This window comes from Dipodomys spectabilis, unplaced genomic scaffold (genome assembly GCF_019054845.1).
Source record: "Dipodomys spectabilis isolate Male_0828 unplaced genomic scaffold, ASM1905484v1 ptg000163l, whole genome shotgun sequence".
NCBI classification, from domain to species: Eukaryota; Metazoa; Chordata; class Mammalia; order Rodentia; family Heteromyidae; genus Dipodomys; species Dipodomys spectabilis.
In genome coordinates this window covers 13,228,319-13,252,114 of record NW_024870840.1, presented here as the reverse complement: position 1 = coordinate 13,252,114, position 23,796 = coordinate 13,228,319, and the positions used below count along the sequence as shown (strand labels likewise).

Sequence of the window (23,796 nt, the reverse complement as noted above, 5' to 3'; positions counted from 1 at the left end):
ATAAATTTGTTTATTTTTAAAAAAAAGTAGAAAAATTGCAGATTATCATGTGCCCCCCCACTTGAATAAGAAATAAAAGGAAGATTGCGTTGATGCTTTTGTTTTTGTTTTGTTTTCAATGCTAGTGTTTAATCAATCCTATAGTATATATTTGCTTATTGCTATTTTAATATTCTATAAGATTTTTCCTGTTAGGTATTAGGAATTGATACATAGATATCATATTTTTGTGATTTTTCTATTTTTTAAAGGAGACTGTCTGAAGCTTTAAGTGCATATGGTACAGGATAAATAGAACAATTTAATTACCAAGTTGTATCTGGAACAGTCCTTTTTTTTTTTTTTTTTTTTTAGGAAAAGTCTTGCAGATAAGTCATAGGCCAAGGGGATTTTATAACCATCTTTATTCCTCCAAGTCATTTTTTTCATTGTCTTCTCAGAACTTTACAGAGGGCTAAAATCCTAGAATTAAAGAAACCTCTTTAAAAAAAAAAAACCTATATTATAAGTATTTTCTTGTTATGTATAATTACATTGGTCATAAATATAGCCCACTTTCCTTAGTTTTCCACCTGTGATTGATATGAAAATTTTATTTTTCAATTTATAAAAACAGAGAACACAGAGTCCAGATGTCACTGTCCAATTAAGCTAAGATGGAAATCGTCTCTCCTACTTAAAGCCCCAAGGTGAATCACCCTCAAAATGACCTTTCACAATCCTTCGAATTCACCTTTGTTTAAATTGTCCAGGCCTAAAAGCAAATATTACTCATTTTCTTTGCCCCAAAGGCACTGATGTAACATAAAAAAAATGGAAAACAGAATTCTAAAATCCCTCCCAAGACACCCACTGACCCCACTCACAGACTCAGAGCAAAGCCACTTCTGCTGACACCTTAATCTGATTTTATTTGGTTATTTATCTTGTACCTGCTGCTAAACACACTGCAAGAGGGACTCTGAAACCTCAAGCTGTCTATTCATGTCTCCTATTTATGTATATGTATCATTAAATTGTCTATCCAAAATAATAAAACCTTCCAAACTTTGCACAGCTCAGATTCGGTTTACATAAAAGCCCTAAATACCAAGTCAGATCTCTTCTTGCTAAGAGAGTTAATGAACTATGAGAATTGGGATTCGATCATGTACTTTGCTTAATGTATTTTTATCACACTTATAGGCTAAGTATGATAAATAAACTTATACTTGCTGAATTAATTTGCCCTGCTACTCTGAAATCAGGAAATAATGATTGGTCATATTGTATCTATTTTAGTTCAAAAGCAAACTTTGTATCAAATTTATTCTAATTGTATTTGCAATTATTATTCAGTTCATTTATGGAAGAGAAATATCAGTCCTAATGACTTCTAAAAAATGTGACTAACTGAATCATTATCGTACATTTACTGTTTAATAATCATATTTTGAAAATGTATGGCTAGAGTGTCATAATAAAGTGGTATATCTTTCTTTAGTAATTACATTAAAATGAATCATGTTTGATTAATTGATTCTTTTGGATAATGTTGGTGTAATGTGTCATTCCTTAAGAAGCCTACTGTTCTTTAGCATGTTTTTCATTGTGGTCATTGCATCAAATAAACACAAAAACTTACCCAGAAAAATAAGCCTAATCATATGATAAAAATGACAATATCTCTCAGAATTTACAGATTATATTTTTAAATGAATACAACTCAAAGGACGTTTACAAAGTATGTATAAGTAAACGGTGTGTGGATTGTATAATATATGCATGAACAATAAAGTGGGTTTAAGAAACTGACCCCACTCACTGTGACTTGACAGTGAGTTAGTTATAATCCATTGTGCAAAGTATTTTGGAAAAAATGTTTATTGACAAAAGAAACATATCACAAAACATATCAGCTATCATACCCAATACACTACGGGACACTTAATACACACTGATCTCAAAAGATTTCATAATATGCCTCAGCATTGAGTTTTTATTTCAATAAATCCTCTAACTCTTTGCTACCTAGATACTGCAGATATCAAACTGGCATCAGCATTAATAGAAAGCCCAAGATGTAATTGCAAAGAAGTTCCATTCATTTAAAACATCGGATTCTACTTCCCTTTTCATAAACCCACCAGTAATGTAAAACAAACCAAAAAGAAAAGCTCACAAACTTTTTCCCTCCCTCAACACTTCTGTGACTGGTCCCATTCTTCATCCCTTCCCTTCCTCTTCCAAAATGTCCCATTCACATTCTCAGCATTCTGAGTGCCTCCTGCACTTGGTCTTCTACATAACTTTCCTCCACCTTCCACCCAGGAAAATACAATGTCCCTTCATCTACACTTAACTAATCTAGTTTTGTTAAATGCTTTGTAGATAACAAAGTAAAAGAAATTGAGAAAACAGTAGAGCATAGTTTCCAATTCATCGTTAAACCTCACTAGAAATCCATCAAGGAATTTCTGGCTGCCCACAGGCTTCCTGTGGGCAGGAACACACCCTTTACTTCCACAGTACCTCCTATCCAACTCCCTTCCTTAGAGAAAAAAAACTTGCAAGAGAATTCTATTGTGTTCTGCAGAACAACCTGCGTTGCTTGTCTATGGTAGCCATGAAGTCAGGCTTATTACTGAATAGATCCAAAAGGTGGATTTTTTTTCTTCCAGAACAAAAGAACAATTCTATCCTTCCTTCAAGTTCATCTAGGCCAAATGACTGCCTCTCTTAAAAATAATGTGTTTCTTTCCTGTTGGATTTGTATTGGTGATAATGACCACTACTATAATAATAATGATGGCTAACATTTGCTGTGTACTTACCATGGATCAGTCCCTATGTAGAGTAGTCTATCAACCTACACTGTCACATCCAGCCAAATACACACACACACACACACACACACACACACACACACACACACACACACACACACACATTTCTTATGCATCAGTCACTATTATGAACCCTCTTTTAAAGACTACAAATGGAGGCCCAATTACATTATTCAACAAACTAAAGGTGACAGCCAGGTAAAGAAAGGTTAAATCTGGATCTGAGACTTCAAAACCCAGCTGCTCACTACCTGACTGACTATTCATGTCCCACCCCAGATTTACAAGCATTGAAGTATATTCACTCCAATTTTGTTTTATGCACAAAAAAATGGCCAATTGCATCACTGAGTGATAAATTACATTTGAGTAGCATAGTATTGAAACAAATAAACATTTCTGCACAACAACTTTTGTACCTAAACTAAGCTGCCAACAATTCTATTGCCCTGCCCTCCTCCCCTCACTGCTTGAGATTGCAGTGTCTTTTCTTGACTGCTTCACACAGCATTTCCGACATTTGAGGATAAACCAGTCTCAGGAGACCACAGAGAGCTAGGCTATGTCTTGGGCCCCCATAGAGTTCAGGAATAAACAATTTCCACATGAGTGAAACTGCAAGTTAATCATAAAGAATCTTAGCAAGAGCCTTGGCAGGAATCCACCAGCTTTTCCCTTGACAGTTTATCAAAGTCAGGGAAATGGTCTCAAGGGAAATGGTTGAATCAGAGGTTCTGGAGGGAAAAAAATTATATATATATAAAATCTCCACAGACTAGAGTTTCATGAGACCCATACTCCTCTGTCTCTGTCCTTCAAACCAACCTCAGTCAGCCAGCCCACACTAGAGGCTCCCAGTAGGAATAGTGTTGGCCCTATATGTCTTTTTGAGAACATGTGGGGATCATCATTCATGCAATGGTTGTGCAAAGTGTTACTGGCACTTACTGGGCATAAGCCAAGGCTTCAGACTTCTCATGTAAGTGATAACCCTGTATGTACATTGAGAACTGGAATATAACCCCATTTTATTTATATTAAGTTCAACATATTTTTCCTTGACTTTAACCTAAGCTGAATTTTTCAGGAATGCAACTACTCTATAAACTAAGGGAAGGTTCTGTGCTTTTTTTTTTTTTTTTTTTTTTTTTTGGACATTTACCACGTGTTGTCTGCCATCTTGGAAACTTGCATCAACAATGGTAATGCTTATTTTGCTGCTACTGAAACTCTTAATTCTGTACCTGTGGCAACCTACACAAGAGCCTTCACTGTCACAATTCTCCACAGGGGTGCCAACATCTGACTTCAATATCTTTGCTAGTAGAATGCTGTCTGAGGGTTTCTGTCTTGTAATGCATGTTATTTCACTCTAACCTGTTTTTATTTTATTTCTCCTTGATATACAATTCAGGCGGCAGTTCAGTGATTTTTTTTCTGTTGAAACTGCATGCTGACACTATTTTTGAACTTCACTTTGGGACATTAAAGAATGTATCATAAAATACTCATTGTAAAAAGAGAGGTTTGAGGATGGTAGAATTGACTCCAGACATATTGTCTATTGTGACCCTCCCTGGATCCCAGGGAGTGATGATGGCAGGACTTTTGCCATCTGAAAAGGAAGGAATACTAAGTATTGGGTTGAGCTGAAAACTGGTCTTTTTCTCACCTGTTTATGGATAAAGATTAAATCTCTTTGGGAACCAATAAAGGATAATGGTTATGGTTAATACAACATCTGGTTTCTAAATGTTCTTTTCCTTCACCCTTTGATGGCATAAGGCGACTTTGAAAAGAATAAAGCAATCACTGAAAACAGAAACAGATGTAAATTGAATTTGAGATAATTATAGCAGTGCATCAGAAGTAAAATTTGACCTTGGATTTCAAGTAAGGTAGGAAATGTGGCCTGGCAGGAAGGCTCCACTGTTGAGTTAAAGAGGAGAGTTAAAGATTAAACAAGTATCCTGTAATTTCCCAGCCTGACTTTTGTTTTTAGCTCAGTGGCTTCTGTCTAACCCCCAGCATCCTTTAGAGGTGACAAGTTGGGAGGGTCTTCATTCAAATGGGAATCTGGAGCATCAAAGTCTCTCCTTATGGCAACTTCCCTATGTGAGTATTGTGGCTGAACTCCTGCCACCCCATTAACATGGAATCATTATTCCCAAGGTGAAAAGGACTGGGATCATTCCTGGAGAAATTAAAGGAAGCAGCAGTAACAGAGGCCGAAACTTGACCCAAGATTGTGCTGCTCTGTCTTATTTGGCCCAGAATTTCTACTTCAGCATCCTTATATAACTTAAAATATGCAAAGTTAGAGCTACCCCCAGAATCAAATTTCTCTATTACTTCCTTTCTCTGCTTGAAAGGTCATTTGGAAATAGAGACATTCTCACCATTCTCTCATAGCCAAATAGACTCTCTTATACTGTAAATACACTGTGAATATTTAAAAATCTCTTCTGATATGTATGTACATGTATATGTACATGTATATATATGTACATGTACATATATATATATACATTCATATGTATATGTTCTCACATCTATTTCCCAATATTTCTTTCTTCTCTGTAAACTACAGAGATGTAAACTACAGTTCGCATCAGGCTGTGGTCTCTGATCTTGGAGTAAAAGTGTACAATACAGGGCATTAGCTAAAGATGGAAGATGAGAGGAAGAAAGAAGCCAGCATACTTTCCCCCTTTCCTCTCTGATTTACAGTAGTATTTGCAGCAGCTACTGCAGCTTTCCCCTCCATGAATCCTGACCCCAAGCCAAGAGGACTCCTCCATCCTGACAGACACTGATGGTTTTCCCAAAGGGGGACACAACACCCTCTCTGTCCTCTCTGCCTTGGGCATAGTGACTTCCTGAGGGCATTTGTCTCTGGGTTGGCTCCTCACCCTCATTTAGCTGCTTATCTCTCACGATCTGCACTAATTCTCTCTGTTTAAATACCTAGCTACCTAGAATGTTCTGCTCTTCTCACCGGACACTACAAAATCAGAATGAGAATAACAGTGGGGCTAGGAAATGTAAGTAAAGAGATTGGGCAGAGGTGGATTTGTGTCATGACCCTTGACATTTCTAGCCAGGTGCTTTGGAAAAATTAGAGTAATTTCTGTGTCTTCTCCTTTCATAAAGTGGTCATAAAACTAATACCTAATATTCTATGAGGATTAAATATTGTGGAAGAGTTCATAAGCTTCTAAACTTCTCAAAATAGTGAGAGGTTTTTGGTTTTTTTGAGAAGCAAAAACTTCTTTTCATTATAGTACAAGGGCTGGGACCGATGGGAAGGTGTAGATGTAGCAGGCAACTACTGCCCTGGTTAGCATCGTACGCTCATTCCCACAGCCATAAATGTGCCAAAGGTGCCGCCACTCTGCATCATAGTTTTCCCAATGCCACCCATCAGCTCCCAGCCCCGCATTCCCATCCTGAGACAGGAAAAGGTGCCAAAGAGCGCTGAGCGCCATGCCCATGGCGCAACCCATAACAAAGCCATCTTCACGCGATCGAAGCAGCTGGGCTGTGACTGCCCGTAGGGACCCACGGCCACCTGCATCTCGCTCTGGGCCTCGGTCGCTCGGCTCCACGTCTCACATGGAAAGCAATAGTGAGAGTTCTTAAACTGTTAAGTCAAAATTGGGAGATAATGAAATGCAGTGGCACAATCTTTATTGGACTAGAATAACAGGTGTCAAAGTAATTATTTATGAGCAGGTGCTGGTGACTCAGGCCTGTAATCCTAATTAGTCAAAGCCAGCCTAGCTGGAAAGTCTGTGACACTCTTATCTCCAATCAACCATGCAAAAACCAGAAGGGAAGCTCAAAATGGCAGAGTGCTAGGCGTATGCACAAAAAACAACTCAAGGACAGCACCCAAACCCTGAGTTCAAGCCCCATTTGTTGCAAAAAAAAAAAAAAAGTAACATTTTGTAAAAAAAAAATCATTTAAAAACATGTCAAAGATGTAATCTCAAGATAAAATATTTCTTTAAATCGAATTAATTAAGATTTTATAGACAATTCAACACATTCTTTTAATTCTTCTCCACTCTCTAGTCTATGGCTGTGACACCAATAGTACATTCTAGCATTCATCTGCGAATTAACTCTTGTTTGGGTGGTTTCTGAGGTTTATCATTACTTTCCTGGTCACAGCAAGTGTGAGTTTCTGAGTGTATATTCCAGGGCTGCTGAAGAGAAGATAAGGAAAAGGGAGGAAAAGGGGGAGGGGAAGGAAGGAAGAAGGAAGAAGGAGGAAGGGAGAAAGGAAAAAAGAAAACAAAAGAATGAAAAAAATAAGGCTCTAAGATTTCCAAGGTACAGTTCTCTGCATTATTCTGTCGTATCGTTTTCTGTGTACACTCTGATTCCATTTTTCTAACACTAAGTAACTACCTTTCCTTGAATCAATCTCACTGTAAAAAAAAAAAAAATAAAGAGGAAAGAGGTTGGTCTCAAATTCTTGCACCACAAAGCAAACATCAAATTCTAAATCTAGCATTTTCTTGTGTCATAATTCTCTCTCTCTTCACCCCGGTTCAGCCCAGCCTTGCCAACTTAGCTACAAACTTCCCACATCATGATCTCTCACTACTTATTTGATATTTCCAGGCTATGTCTATATCCTACCAAAATAACTACTCTTGTCAATGTAATCAATTCAAAAAACTACTATTAAGTCAGTTGTTTGTTCATGCCCACAGCAAACACCAAGAAACTTTTCAGTTATTCTGTTGGATTCATGAATCAATCAATGTAGTCTTTCACTTGTAGGCCAAATTATTCAACAGAAAATTCCTCTAACACATCATTGTTATTCTTAGGAATCTAAATTGTCTACTACTTGCTTTTGTGTCTACGAAATCTTTAGATCTCAGCTTCCTGAGTAGTTATGATTATAGGCATGAGCCACCAGTGCCCAGCTTGATTGTTCAGTCTTTTACTCCTCAGCCTTTAACGTTTTCTTTTATATTTTTTAGTATCTCTGGTATATCAAATGGCAATTCCATGAAAGGAAACTTAACCTATGTTTGAGTCCCTAAGAAAAGGAATCCTTTTGAGTCTTTCAAGATATATGTAACATTATTCCAAATCCTTTACAGGGTCACTTCTGTACTACCCAGTAATGCATTCATCAACTAGAAAAGCAAATTTGAGAACTTCTAGGGACATTTTGTTTTTGGCGGTCATGGGGCTTGAATTCAGGGCCTGGGCACTATCCCTGAACTTTTTCACTCAAGGCTGGCACTCTATCACTTTGAGCCATAGCACCACTTCTGGTTGTCTGGTGGTCAATTAGAGATAAGAGTCTCACAGATTTTCCTGCCTGGGCTGGCTTCAAACCATGATCCTCAGATCACAGCCACCTGAGTACCTAAGATTATAGGCGTGAGCCACTGGCACCAGGCTTAGACTGATTTTTGAAACTGAAGTTTACACAGAAGCAGACCCTAGATATTATTCTAGAACGTAACTATATTTGTGTGGAAGGTATCTCCTGGAGACTTGTCTAAGGGCCAGTCTAGATCTTAAAAGAAAGATGAGCTCTTTCCCAGAAAGACTATGCAGTAAACTAAAGGAGCCTGATAGGATAAGAAGCATCTGCCAGTGAATGTTTTGCTTGAGTTGTTGGATACAATCATGTTCTCCAAGATTTACTTGTATATTATAAAGATACTCCTTAAGGTCAAACTGACAATATTCCAACACTTGCAAGCAGACACAGCAAAGAAACCACACACTCCTGCATCATTATGTGTCTCTTTACCTGAAAAGCAAATGAACACGTGGAGGCAGGTATGAGTGGACACACATGGGAGAGGTCCATGTATATTTGGTTGTGATGTTGCGTCTGAAAATGGAATCTCTGTCCCAAGAGCTACTGGAGACAGGCAGATAAAGCTTCCTGGAGAAGCAGCTCAGACACAACCCACTGGAAGCTCTTCTTCCAGTAGTTTTAATGGACTGTGCACGGGCACTCACTCTTTCTCACCAGGCCCTCCTGGGACAATGCTACATAGTTTGGAGACAAGTAGACAGGAGTAAGGGTGACGTCTGTGAACCATGGAAGCACTTTTCCTCTCCATGAAACGAGCTGGTCCTTCTAGGGACCAAACTCATGACCTCGGGCTCGTTAGCACTGTACTCCAACCATGCCCAAAACAAATACAGGTTTGAAGCCAGAGGATCTTCAAACCACACATAAGAATGTAATCAACTGAGCCACAGGGAAACACATAAAGCAAACACTTTTTATATAGGAAAAAAAAAAGAACTGAAGATCTGGAAGGAGCCCATATTCTCTGGCTTACTAGAAATTTCTACTTAGATATCTCTGACACTTTGATTTCAATGTATTTTTTCCTTTATTGGTCCTTCCTTCTAAAAGCTATTTGCTATTTGGAACATTCATTCTATGGTATCATCACTCAGTCTACCAAGTTCCAAATCTTAAGGTTGTCCCTTAGCAACATATTGAGATCAAAGCAAAGTCCACTGAGACAAGTGTCTTATCTGTCTCCTCCTTCTCCTCCTCTTTCCTGCCAATCCTCAAAGGTCATCTTAGTCTACCCCTTATTGTTTTCTGGACAGGTACAATAGCTACCCACCAGCTCTTCTCTCTCCAGTTCATTGTATATTTCATTCTTAAAATTCTGTTTATCCTCTTCAAAAATGTCAGTGGCTTCCATTCCAACTGGATGGCTTAATGTATCTCAAGATCTATGACAAATAAACTATCCACATGCATTTTGCCTTTGCATGCCATTCACCTTGCTTGGAAATTGCCTCCATCCCTTTCCAACTACTCAAAGGCAGTCTTCATGGAAGACATGATCCATGTTCAAGTTCTTTCTTTCTATGATCCTTCAAACCTGTGTATCTTTCCATTGAACTTCTGGATCCCACATTTGCAATTACTCACTGGGATTCTAGTTCTCTACTAGAGAACTATATTTAACATTATATTATATCTTCTATGTAATACTCCTCTACCAAGTATCTTAGAAATTCTTGGAGTGCACAGAATGTTGCTTTTTTCTGTCATAGGCATTTATTGTATCTTTGTGTGTGAGAAATATTCTTTTGGGAATAGAGTCAAGAGAAAGTCAGATTCACATGACAATAATAGAGAAAGGGATAATAAATATACTAAAAGGATACTTTCAACTAGAAAAAAAAACCAAAGAAAACAAGAAAGCAAAATGACAAGATATGAATTGAATCACTCCTACTAATTCATTTCTTTCCTGGGGCCAGACAGACTTATGGAGAAATCAAACTTTTGCAAAAATAAATTGTTCCCCAATTCTGTATTAGGTTCCCTTTTCCTCTTATCATTCTCTCCCTTTCAAAAACCAACCAATTGTCTAGTTTTCTCTGCCATGCGGGACATGTCAGATTTATTTCCTCTTTTGGAATCAGTCATTATAACCATCTGCTTGACAGTCGCCCCCATCTCTAGTTGTATTTTCCATTATAGCAGCTATAAAACTCTCAAATCGTAGCTGGTCCAAATTGGGAATGGGTGCTACAATTCTCAGAGTACCCTGAGGTTTACTTACAGGAGTTTGAGCAGATCCCCACAGCAAATATCACAGAAAAATCCCTTCATGCATCTAGTATGGGGGTGAGGGATATATATTTAAATAGACTATTCTGTCCTTCTTAAAAAGACTTAGCCTTGAGACAAACTAATTAACTAGTTAACTAGAGCCTAATCTGCTGAAGTATCATCAGAATTTAAACTGCTTGTGGGGGGAGAGGGAGAAATGCCTAATTGCAGCCATCTAGGAAAAGGGAAAGGTCCACTCTAGCCATTCTAGTGTACCTAAGGGGAACAGAAAACACTTGTGAAGTTCACAAGTCAGATTCCCCTCTCCAACACTTACCATCACATCACTGAAGACCTATTGATAGCAGTTTCTTTTAGAGAGCAAAAGGAAAACTTGAATAATTTAAGTCCTTGCAAAACTGAGAAGGAAGAAGATCCAGAGTCTGTAGGAAATGAATGGTTTTTGATGGGAGAAAGTCTCCTCCCCTGAGAACATCAGGAGGGAAGGTGGAAAAACAAAGCACAGCTACAAGTAGGTTGCCAGAAAGGGTGAGGTATCTCTTTTTGATACTGTTGATATTCTCTGTGATGGAGGATGCAAATCTGCCATTAAAAGGAAGGACAAGGGGCCCAGTGGTAGAGCACTTGCCTTGCATGCATGAGGCCCTGGGTTCGATTCCTTAGCACCACATAAGCAAAAAGAAAAAAGCCGGAAGTGGCTCTGTGGCTCAAGTGGTAGAGCGCTAGCCTTGACTGAAGAGCTGAGGGACAGAATTCAGGCCCCACAACCGGACCAAAAAGGAAGGACAAAAGGGAAAGGGTGGAAGCAAAAGGTATAAAAAGTGCATTGTGGTTGGTAAAGCAATCTTAGAAGAAGAATGGTTCAACCAAGAAGGATCATTTGAAGATGAAGATTATGAATACACAATGATACCAACATGATCATTTTTATGTACGGCTACAAATGAAATATACCAGAGAGAGAAGTCAAGGTCTTTGTTAAATGCAGCAGTAACTTTGACTTTCTTCTTCTAATCTCAATCAACTATTTATAGCTCACAAAAGCATATATCTGAATTATTTGGTATTTTTTTGTTGTTGGTTCATTAAAACTGTTACCAATAAGCAGTGTTGTTGGTTTTACAAATAAACTAAGAAAAGGAGGATACTCTTTGGAGAGGAACATAAAGGCACAATGTCTATATGCACCTGATCATACAAACTAATATTTATCAAAATGAACTCCAGAAAGTGGAAACAAGAGGTTTTGTTTTTCCTGTTGAAAGTTGTGGTTTTCTTTTCTTTTTGTCTTGTTTGTCTATCTGTCTTTGGGAAAGTAGAGGAGGCACAAAAGTAGAGGGCAAAGGGTGAGTGAATGCAGCAGTGGTACTCATTAGACACTGTGTTCAAATGAACTTGTGGGTGAGGACAGGAGATAAAAACTAGGGCAGAATGAGGGGAGGAGCGACACTGTCCAAAAAGAAATGTACTCTACCTGACATATAACTGTAACCCTTCTGCATATCACCTGTATACAAGCAAGTAAAATTATTTTTTAAAAATGAATTAAGAAATAATATATGAGGGGCTGGGAAGGCGGCTCAGTGGTAGAGCGCTTGCCTTGCATGCATGAGGCCCTGGGTTCAATTCCTCAGCACCACATAAGCAAAAAGAAAAAAAAAAGCCAGAAGTGGCACTGTGGCTCAAGTGGTAGAGCGCTAGCCTTGAGCTGAAGAGCTGAGGGACAGCACCCAGGCCCAGAGTTCAGGCCCCACGACCGGACCCAAAAAAAAAAAAGAAATAATATATGAGGAGGAGGCAACAATGCTTGATAAGAAATGTACTCATTACCTTGCTCGTGTAACTGTAACCCCTCTGTACAGTATTTTCACAATAAAAAACTTATTAAAAAGAAATAATATATGCAGATGTGCCATCTGCCTCCTAGGTCTTTCCTTAGTATATCTTCTTGTTCTATATCTACTGCTAGGACATGAGCAGTAGATACTGGGACACTGGGACCCTGAATCTCCAACTTGATATGTTCCCCTAAAATGATACCTCTTAGTTAATATCTGTCCATAATTTAGACACAAATATGCAGCATGTATTTGGACTTTTCTTGACTTTAGAAAGAAACACCCCCACTAATAGCAAAACAAATGTGTAGAAGTGAGATATTTCTACTTCTGAGCCAATAAATCACCCTCAGACATAACTACTTGAGTCTAAAGTATGTAAGGCCATTTGCATGTAACAATGCATGTGGAATCATAAATGCATGTATTAACAGTTGAGCCCTCAGGAGTAGATGGGAAAATGTGGCCTATAAGACTCATCAAGAATTTTGCACATCCTGTGTTGAAGGGCTGCCAGGAAGAAAAAAAAAAATTGACCAAAGCCAAGGAAAAGTTGTGTAAAAGAAAAACTTAAAGAAGAGTATGGACCCTTGGAAGAAGTAACCTATGAGATAAAAGGTCATTTATTCTTTTCTAATCACATCTCAGTTTAATGAGGGGATTTGGCAAGGAAGGGGCCTGGGTTGTAATAAAGATGTTCTATTAACTAAAGAAGCCAGTGGAGAATACAGTAGCCAAATAAACTGTACTGGCCTTCCCTCCCTTTCCAGCTGTTTCCTTTCTGTTGAATGGAAATAGGAAAAATTAAACCTTCTAAACTCAATACGAAAATAATTTTTCAGACTCCAGACAGCCTGATCAGGTCCTTACAAGAGAAATGACTTAGTGGTGACTTAATGATACACCCCCAGAATACAAATTCACGGGGCCAGACGTGGAACGTTCATCAGCCTTTCTAATGACATTCACAGAGTTATTTTTATGCTTAATCAAATGACTCTCAGACAGCTTTTGAATATGGAAAGGATGATACAAAATGTTTGTGCCAATTTCTGGTCATGCACTTTGCTTAAAAATTGACTTGGACTAGTTGAAATTTTGGCTGAAGGGGTTCTTGGTAAGTACACAGTAAAATACGCAGACATTTCATTGGACTGGATGAAGATGCCACTTCAATTTGAATGTTGGGGTTGTCAAAGGTCAGCTAGGTGATGAAGTAAAATTCTCGTTACACTATTTAGCAAGATTTTATAGTTTATATGTTGAAGTAAATAATTTCCATTCCTATTTGTGGATGGGGAATTCACTGAAATTTTCTAATAAAAGCACAATCAATCACTCTAAACATCTAAAAGCAAAAGCCGGTTGTCTTTACTTGCTTTTGTAGATTATAAACACAAGTTTGTCATATAATATTGTGGAGAATGAAACGGAGACACTGGTGAACATTTCATTGAAAATATGTATTTCACAGTAAATATAAGGCATTAAATTTAGCTCAAAGGACACATAACAGGTGGCAGGATCTATCATAGAACTACCAACTTAGAATGACTGAGCGCTTAGTTTTAATGTTTCCATGTATATCACATACGGAGAATAAGACAGGGTTCTAATGCTCCCTTTAATGATCAGTCTCCTCTAAGTCTGTCTTTGTATCATATTAACCATGTACTGGTTTCTAGGAAATGCCTGGTAGAAGATAGCAAAGCAGGAAAGGGAAGACCCCAGCAAAAACTTACCCAAACTAATTCATTTGAAGAGAAAAAGAATTATTTTTTTCCTTGGCTAAAGTAATTTGGTTTGGCTTTCCACATGACCCAAATTCACCAGATAATTACCAGTTTTCTGTTTCCCTTCATGCCATTTTGGTCTGGCCTTTGAATCCTGGGTGTACCCACAGTCCATGGGATTAACTGAAAATTTCCCCTGACATTATTAAACCCATATACCATGCATTTTATGGCCTGCTGCAGGACCCCAGGTTGCCAGCAGTGGGAAATATGCTCTGAAGAATGGCTTGGGCCCCAATTCAGATAAAGGGAAAGAAGTTATGAGAATACACTGCTTGAGGTCATCAACTAAAACAGGGAAGGGATTCTATCCCCAAAACTTTGCATGATTACACAGGAGGGGCTCAACAGTTATTTCTTAAAGGCATCTACGGATTGGTGAATAGAAAATCATCTGAACACCACAGAAAATTAAGATAGTGAAAAATCTAACTTCTTGCTTAATTATAAAAATTTGTCAGCTTGTCAGATCTCTCTCTCTCTCTCTCTCTCTCTCTCACACACACACACACACACACACACACACCCTTGTTCATGCTGTGCGCAGACAGTATGAACAAGTACAATTAGCAATTACTCCACTCCACTGTGAAACCAGGCATTGTTCTAACCAAGTCCTTCATGTGTATTAATTCATTTAATCACTACAAACCCATATGGCAGAAATTATGATTCTGCCATCTAGCAGACAAAGGAAGCAAGGCCTGGAGAGTCTCGTAAACTTCCTTAAAGTTTCTCAGCAAATAAGGAGAGAGAACCAAATCATTCTGGCTCCTAAGACCATTGAATTGACTTCAAAAATAAATTCCAAGTAATACAGATGGTCGGTGTACACAGTACTCAGGACTGGGAGCTAACCTTCCCTCCAGGTCCTCCTCTAAGAACTGTATCTGTGTCTCGTGACATTTATTACTGTCCCTGACCATTGAAGAGACAGCAATCCAATTAGGTAGTGCAATTGAAGCATAGGCAAGTGAGAAGATATTGTTTCTGTTTGTATGAATTGACATGCAAGCAGATGGTTTACAAAACATTATTAAAGCCAGGCTTTAATGATGGCTCATGCCTGTAATCCTTGCTACTCAGAAGGCTGAGATCTAAAGATTGTGGTTCAAAGCCAGCCTGGGAAGGAAATCCATGAGACTCTTTTCTCCAATTAACCACCACAAAACTGAAAGTGACATTGTGGATCAAGTAGTAGAGCACTTGTCTTGAGCTGGGAGCTCAGGGATAGCGCCCAGGCTCAGAGTTCAAGCCCCATGACTGACCAAACAAAAAAGGAAAAAAAAGTTATTAAGTGAGAAGACTGGGAGAAAAGGCTTATGCAACCACACGCTCCCTAAAAATGAACAATGCAGGCTCTGAAGGGCATACACCTTCTATGCTTACCAGCGACTCTCCATGTGTCCTCAGATCTGTCCTTCTCTCCCCATCCTTCATCCCATCACTTAACTTTTTCCCTCTTGTTAGGTGATTAGCATACACTGGCTCAGAGATATAATCGCATAATCTGATTCTTCCCCTCTTCTCTTTTCTTTGTAGCATAGTTTGGGTTTTTTTGTTTTTTGTCAGATCTCTCTCTTTTACACACACACACACACACACACACACACACACACACACACACACACACACACACACCAATGTTCATGCTGTGCACAGTTTTCTGAGTGGTTTATTGGAGGTAAGAGTCTCACAGATTTTCCTGCCCAGGCTGGCTTTGAACCACAATCCTCAGACCTCAGCTTCCTGAGTAACTAGGATTATAGGCATGAACTACCATTACCTGGATGTAACATAGTTTTATGTCACACAAACCACAACCTGCTCCCTAGTGGATTCCCTTCCATCTTCATGGACCCTTATTTCTCTCCACAAAACCCAGATCTGGTAAAGCAAAGCTTTGTCATTCAAATCTATGTTTCTATTGGGGAGTACAGGAACTTATTTTATATGTTTCATTATTTTGCTGTCCTAATCAAGCAATCCTAATTCTCCACAAAGTAATATTGATGTTTCTCACTGAACAGGAAAGATATGCTACAAACATAAGCAGATATTAACTCTGTGTGTGTGTGTGTGCGTGTGTGCGTGCTCATGAGCGTGCGTGTGCTAGAACACAGGGCCTGGTACTGTGTGCTGGGTACTGTGCCTGAGATTTTTGTTGCCCAAGGCTAGTGTTCTACCACTTGGGTTACAGCTCCACCTCCAGCTTTTTGGTGATTAATTGGAAAGAGGAATCTTCAAGGACTTCCCTGCCCTGTTTGGCGCTGAACTACATGATCCTCAGATCTCAGCTTCTTGAGTAGTTAGAATTATAGGCCAGGCATAAGCCACAGGCACCTGGCAGAGATTAGCATTGTAAAGACAAAAACATTTCCTTTCCATGCCAGTCAAGTCAGCCACTTAGCTTAAGAAGTCACGAAAGCATAATCATTCATCTTGTTTTTGTTTCATTTTGCTTGTTTCTCTTTTTGTTGTTGCTGTTGTTTCCTCTCCAGCCTTTCAGAAGCAATCCTTGGGGATGGCCCTATTTGCTCCAGAAGAGAAAACACTGCTGGGTCTTATAAAGTTGTTATCAACTTGCTGTAAAACTTAGCCGCATTATGGCACCTGGAGATGCGTCTCACAATCATCTCACCCGTGGTTTATGAGGCAATTACTGAGGACCACACTGATTGCTTCCCTTGACCAAAAAGGAATCCTTCAGGTAAGAGAGATATTTCTATCCCCACTTCACAGATAAGGCAGCAAAGTCTATTATCCGGGCATAGGGATAAAAACCAGATGAGAAACAGGTTTGCTGATCTCTGAAACTCTTTAGGCTGTATAGCTCTATTGCAATTAGATTTGTTTTGTGAGGTGGTGGTGGTATGTATGTAGGTGTATGCATTTATATTATGATAGAGCTGCTAAATTTATTATAATGGACAAGAATCAAGTCTTATACATGTTTGTGCACTGTACTGAAAAAGGAATGCCTAGTATTTAGTCACCAGTCAAAGGGCTGAGCCATGGGGATATCTTTTCCAAGAAGATACAGGCAGCAAATGTGAATGAACAAGCAAATTCCCTTTGGTTGACCAATCTGGGCTGATTGCGTCGATGGGACCATTCTTCAACCTCACTTAGAGGAGAGTGGAGTTGCAAAATCTTGAAAAAGGGCAAGGCAGAGACCACAAGCATTCTGGCAAAATTCTGGTTTGCAGTGGCTTCTCCAGCTGACTTATTTTTGCTAAAATGATAAGCCTCCTCTCTGGGAAGGAAACTCTAGGGAAGGAGCCTAATTGGAAAATGCACAATGAACCATATGTAGACCCTTATCCCTGACACAGCAAAATATTCCCTTTGCTCTGGATGAAGAAGTTGTTTTCCCACTGCTTGCGTGGGAGAGAGATGACGCATTCTGTGACAGTAACTGCGAACAGGTGGAGGGAAAGCCATGGTCACTTCCAAGAGGCCTGTTAAAACTCTCCCTTTTCAAAGTCTGTCTGAAAATAATAATAATGTGGCTGCCCAGATGAAAACCTATCTGTTGCTATGCATTCAGTATACACCTTCTTATGCACTCAAAAGTCTCAATTAAAATCACAGCTGTTATTTGTGTGGGTTCAGAGGGTCTGCCACAGACATGGCAAATGAACAAAGAAAAGTACTCATGTTGGTTGATACACCTGCAACTGGGCTGCACGATGGTTGATGTCAGCTGCATTCATATTATGCCTGGAATAATAATGATGCCTTTCATTTGCAGAGAGCCTTGCAGTACATGAAGTCCTTTTACATGCATTTTATGTACTTGTTACAATTAAATATGATACACTGCTTTCTTTATAGTAAACAGTGTAATAGAATATTTTCTCAAAAGTTGGTGTCAATGGCCAGATTTTCCAGAGTATTTGAAGATATTTATTATAATGATCCCAACAATAATACACACATACACACATACACATTCATGCACGCATGTGCACACAGAGAAAAAGTCTCATTTTTTTTGGTTTGTCTATATTTTTGGGTTTTATTTATATAAATAATTTGTCATTCTTGCTGCGACTACTCTGTGACTTCTATCAGATTCATAATGAATGAATATCTTTCAGTTGTTTATGAGATCTGTTATAGATAGATAGATAGATAGATAGATAGATATAACTTGTTTACCTTTAGAGTTACAAAATTGGCCAAGATTCTCTAGCCCAAGTTTTCAGGGTAAAAGGTCACTAAGAAGTTCATATGGCTAAATTAAGATTAGAAACCAAATCTTTTTGTCTTTTTCTTCTGGACAGTAGCTATATTCTATACTATATATACTACATACTCTATACTCATGAATTCTTGACTTGTGGTAGTCATATGACTCTCATACAGCAATGAAAATAAAATTATTTACCCAGCAACATGGACAAACCTCAACTATACTGCTGAGAATTTATGCACGATTACATAGTTATATACTGTGTAATTCATTTACATGAAGTTTAAACCTAGTTAAAACCAGACTATGATGACAGATCTCTATCCTTTGGGAGAAGGAAAAGACCAAGAAGACTATAAAAGAGAATTTGTTCCTGATGTCAAAATGGTCTATATCTTAATTTGTGAGGTAGTTACATGGGTGGTGGAAACTCATCAAGTAGCCAGACACCAGTGGCTTGTGCTTGTAATCTTAGCTACTCAGATGCTAAGGTCTGAGAATCATAGTTCAAAGCCAGCCCAGGCAAGAAGGTCTGTGAGACTCTTACCTCCAATTAACCAGAAAAATGTTAAAAGTAGAGCTGTGGTAGAGCTGTTAAGTGGTAGAGCATCAACCTTGAGCAAAAAAGCTAAGGGACAGAATTCAGGTCCCCTGAGTTCAAGCTCGAGGACCAACACACACACACACACACACACACACAAAACCACCTGCACCACCATAACAAAATACAACCTCGTCAAATTATACATTTATACATTCTGCATCTATAAAATAAAGATTAACAATGCCTTATGAATGTGACAAATATTTAGCAAAAGAGGATTATGTTGGGCCTAAAGTGATTTTTAATCAATTATTCTCTTTGGCTGACTTTTCACTATTACACAAACAATGAAATTGCCAAATCTCTACTTCTCTGAATAATCTGGCTTTGTCTTGAATAAGATGTGTGGGTTGAGCTCATTGACCTTCAAAGTTTCTCCTACATCCAAGTTTTCAGGGTTTAAAAAAAAAAAAAAACAGATGAGTGGGGAGACACATCAGAAGTTGTCTCACTCTTGTCTAATATTTTAAAGGAGATTGGAGTGGGTTTGGAGAGTGGAAATGACTTTCCCAAGATTGCCTGGATAATTAGGTTCAGGTCTGCAGACATCATCTCAAATCAATTCAACAAATACCTTTAAGTTCCTTCTTTGTGCTAGACACTGAGTCAGACAGTGAGAGTTCTCAGACTCCAAAATGCCACAGATAAAGACACCAGTGCACTGCTTTGTGAGAACAGCGATGAGCTCATCTCTCCTGTGCTGACATGAGGGCACCAGCAGACAGGGTCAGAAGACTTAAAAAGGAAGCAAAACCAAGGTCAAAGCACCAAAATAATATAACCAGAGTGTGTCTTTTTCTGTACTTAATCTTATTATCTTCAAAGTCTTTCCTTGTCCTAGTGTACTGGTTTAGGGAGTCTATATGCATGGATGACATATCTATGCCATTGTCATATATATTATGTTATATATATATATATATATATAAATACATATACACACATCTGGCATAATATAATGGTATATATATTCTCTATTTGGCAAATTTCTATATTCTTGCAAGTGAAACTTACATGTTTAAGGCAAAAATATTTTTTTTCTTTTTCAGTAAATTTAGCTATCGTGACTAATTGATGTAGCCATCTTAGGAAGTGACTATATGACCCAAAAATGATAAATATATAAGTGACAAAGACATCACCTATATATACAACTCCCTAAGGGAGCATGGAAAAAACTTTCCAAATGTGTTAGCCTACATGATAACATATAGCAGGTCTCCAGGAGCCTGCTTTGCCTTCTTGAGCCTGAGTCTGTGGTTCTGGAGTTTTAAAGCTTGGATGCAGTAGTTCTCCATGTCAATACCACCAAGGGGAACTTTTAAAAATCCAGTCTCCATGTTCATTAACTGACAACCTATAGGGTGAGAGAGCAGGCACTGATATTTTATTAAGCCTTCCTTGAAATTATAGTGCTCCTCAAAAGAGAATCACTGCTTTAAAATTCCAGAGGGGACTAGTAAGAATAAAGATTGACAGATGAGATTCTGTAGTGGAATAAGGTAGGGATTTGAAATTTGCATTTCCAATAGTTCTTAGGAATTATGATGCCTCGAGGGCCACACTTCATGTGGAAAAACTCAGTCCAAGTTGCCTAAGTTCAATCAAGCACTCACTCGCCTTGGCTTTCTCTTGGCTTTGCTCTCTGCCTGGAATGCCTGCCTCTTCCCCTGACCTCTATGAGAACTTTTGATCCCCTCCCAAATATAAACTCTTCTCTGTGACTTTTCCTGACCTTTCCCCAGGAGGAATTCATCACTCCTCAGTCTGAGTTTCCATAGCACTTTGGACATGCTTCTGCTAAAGCATTTATCACATGGTGTTAAGGCTGTTTCTTTATGTGTCTGTCACACCCTTTAACTGTATTTTCCCTTTTTCTTCTCGCCAGCACCTAGCACAGTGCCTGGGACATAACTCAAGTCAGTAAATGTTTATTGAATTAAATGAAGTTGTTTGTGCAGTTGCTCATCCTATCAGATACCCATCCGTGTGTGGCAAGACTGCAGATGCCGAGATGGGGCCCAGGAAAGACCCTATTGTCAGAGGAGAGAGTTGGTCATAGGAGGCTAAGAAGAAACGGCAGCACCAGGGCTAACACGACTCTGACAACACAGAAGCTAAATACAAAAAGAGCAGGTTTATCCCCTAACCCCAACACAGACAAGGATAGAAATTTTCGTAATCTTAGTTACACAGGAGGCTGAGGTTCAAAGCCAGACTAAGCAAAAAAATCCAAAAGATTCTTCTCTCCAGTTAACCAGAAAATAAAATGTCAGCAGTGGATCTGTGGCTCAAGTGGCAGAGCACCAGCTGTGAGTGCAAAAGCTAAGGGAGAGTGTAAGGCTCTGAGTTCAAGCACCAGGACCAGTACACATACATAAAAGGATGGCAATTAAAATTGAAAAGTAGATATAAAGCCAAATTCCAGGCACCTGGCTCTATTGGATGATCATAGAAATAACTGGAGCAAGCCAGCACCTGTAGCTCACACCTGTAATCCTAGATGCTCAGGAGGCTGAAATCTGAGGACCACAGTTCAAATCCAGCCAGGCAGGAAAGTCTCTGAGAAAACCAGGAGCAGTACTGTGGCTCAAGTAGTAGCCTTGAGCTGAAGAGCTGAGGGACAGTGCCCAGGCCCAGAGTTCAAGCTCCACAGCTGACCAAAAAGAAAAAAAAACTATCTGGAACATTAATTATTTAAACTAAAATAAAAAGACAAGTGAATCAAAAGCTAGAACTACAGTCACACATTTCTCTGACATATGCTAAGAGTCTGAATAGTTACAGAGTCCTAGGAAATTCTTATGCTCAGTCGATGCCTTCACTTAACTAAGCCAAGTGAAAAAGTGCTAAAAGTAGATAGAAAAGGGTTTTAGTGAAAAGGATCCTAGCATACCCAGGTACTTCACCCTGTGATCTTCCTGGTGGTACTATGTCTGTGATCTGATGGGAAGCTTGAAGAAAAGAGGCCAGATCCAACTTTGGAGAGTCTTCATAATGAACAGCATCTGCTGACTTGCAGCTCTCCACAGCTATCCTACCATGGGAGCTGGAGCAGGGCTGAGCACAAGGAAAAGACATTGCAAAAAGGGGACTAGAATCTGAGAGAGGCCAGAGGAAGCAAGCTAGCACTGACAGTGTGGGTGGAAAAGGATCACAACAAAGGTCATCTCTTTGTCTCCCTAACTACAACACTGCAAGTATTAATTCCAGTATCTTCCTTTACTCTGGGGAAAAGAGCGGAACACAAGTGTGTCATTACCTAGAATGAACCAGGCTCAAGGCTTACAGGTAAAGGATTAGAACCAGGCGTAGGAAAAGACAGAAGGCAGAGAATAGGAGACTAAATACGAGGCTTCATACATGGCCCATCTATATTGGTTGAACTTCAGCACCAGCTATTCTCTCCTCCCCCCAAAGCTGAGAGGTTGAATTAAATGAGGCTTGAGGGATGGCAGGGGTGCCTAGACTTTGCTATCTTTGGAATGAAATTCATATTTGCAGAATTGAACGTGAATTTTCTATGGAATACTAAAGCCTTTGACCATATTACAGAATCCTAAAATCAACTCAATTATAGATAAGAACTAGTTTAATGCTAATGAAAGTTTGGGATGGAGGCTGTGTTTGCTAGATCTTTCATTGCTGTGATGAGTACCTGAAGGTATTCATGGTATTCATGGTTCGGAAGTTTCGATTCGAAGTTGACTGATTCCATTGTTAGGGCCTGCGGTGAGACGATGCATCATGGTGGGGAGCATTTGATGGAGCAAAGCAAAAACCAAAAGAAAGCAGGAAGGGTTAAGATATATTTTTCTAGAGCACACCCCTTGTCTCCCGCTTCCTCCATCCAGACTCCATCCCCTATTTCACTACCTCCCAATAGTTCCATCATATTTTGAATCAATCCAGGGATTCATCTATTGATTCTGTTTGGGCCCTTAGAATATAATCAGTTCCCAAAAGCCATAATTTGGCCACCAAGCCTCTACTACATGAGGCTGTAGGAGACATTTCATATTCAAATCATAACAGATATAGCCCTTCAAATACATGCACGATAATGACTTACCTGTATTGTAGTAAAAAAAAAAAATCAATTAGGATTCAATCCATTACTGAAAAAGTACCCATTATTACTACCTCATACCTTAAATCAGTGTTTGGGAAAAACACCTTTGAAATAGGAGACAAACCAAGATAGAGTAAAGCCACCAGCACAATCATTATTTATTGCAGCACTATTCACCATAGCCAATGTATGAAATCAACAAATAAATCAAGAAAACATGTAATTTATTCATCTATTAGAAAGAACAATATTGCACCATTTGTAAATAAATTGAAGGACCTAAAAAATTTTTGCTAAGTGAAGTAAGTCAGGCCCAGAGAGATGCATGTTTTCCCTTAAATGTAGAAGCTAATTGAGCTTATAAACTTACAAGTAAGTGTGTTGGGTAGTACGCAAGGGTATGCAAATGTATTAACTGAAATTTCATATATTCAAGAGAGAACTCAAATAGTGGAAGGCAAAGTTCAACAAAATAAACACCAGGAAGCAAGTGAAAGGGATGGGTGGGGTTAAGGGGAAAGGGGAAAACTAATGAAGAGACAAATTGGGGGGAGAATCAGTTAAGAATTCAATGTACATCCTACAAAGTTAAGAAGAGTGAGGGAAAAAAAATAACCGGGCACCAGTGGCTCATGCCTATAATCCTAGCTACTCAGGAGGCTGAGATATGAAGATCACAGTTCAAAGCCAGCCTAGGCAGCAAAGGCCTTGAAACTCTTACTCCAATAAGCCAGCGGAAAACCAGAAGTGGTGTTGTAGCTCAAGTGGTAGAGAGCTCGCCTTGAGCTGAAGATCTGAGGGACAGTGCTCAGGCCCAGAGTTCAAGCCCCATGACTGACAAAAAAAGAAAAAAGAAGAGTGAGGGAAGGAGT

At 39.0% G+C, this 23,796-nt stretch overlaps 1 pseudogene; it reads right to left on the bottom strand.

The window, feature by feature from the left end:
- Positions 1 to 6,165: 6,165 nt before the first annotated feature.
- LOC122119303 lies at positions 6,166 to 6,440 on the bottom strand (annotated as a pseudogene).
- Between the last annotated feature and the right edge of the window lie 17,356 nt (positions 6,441 to 23,796).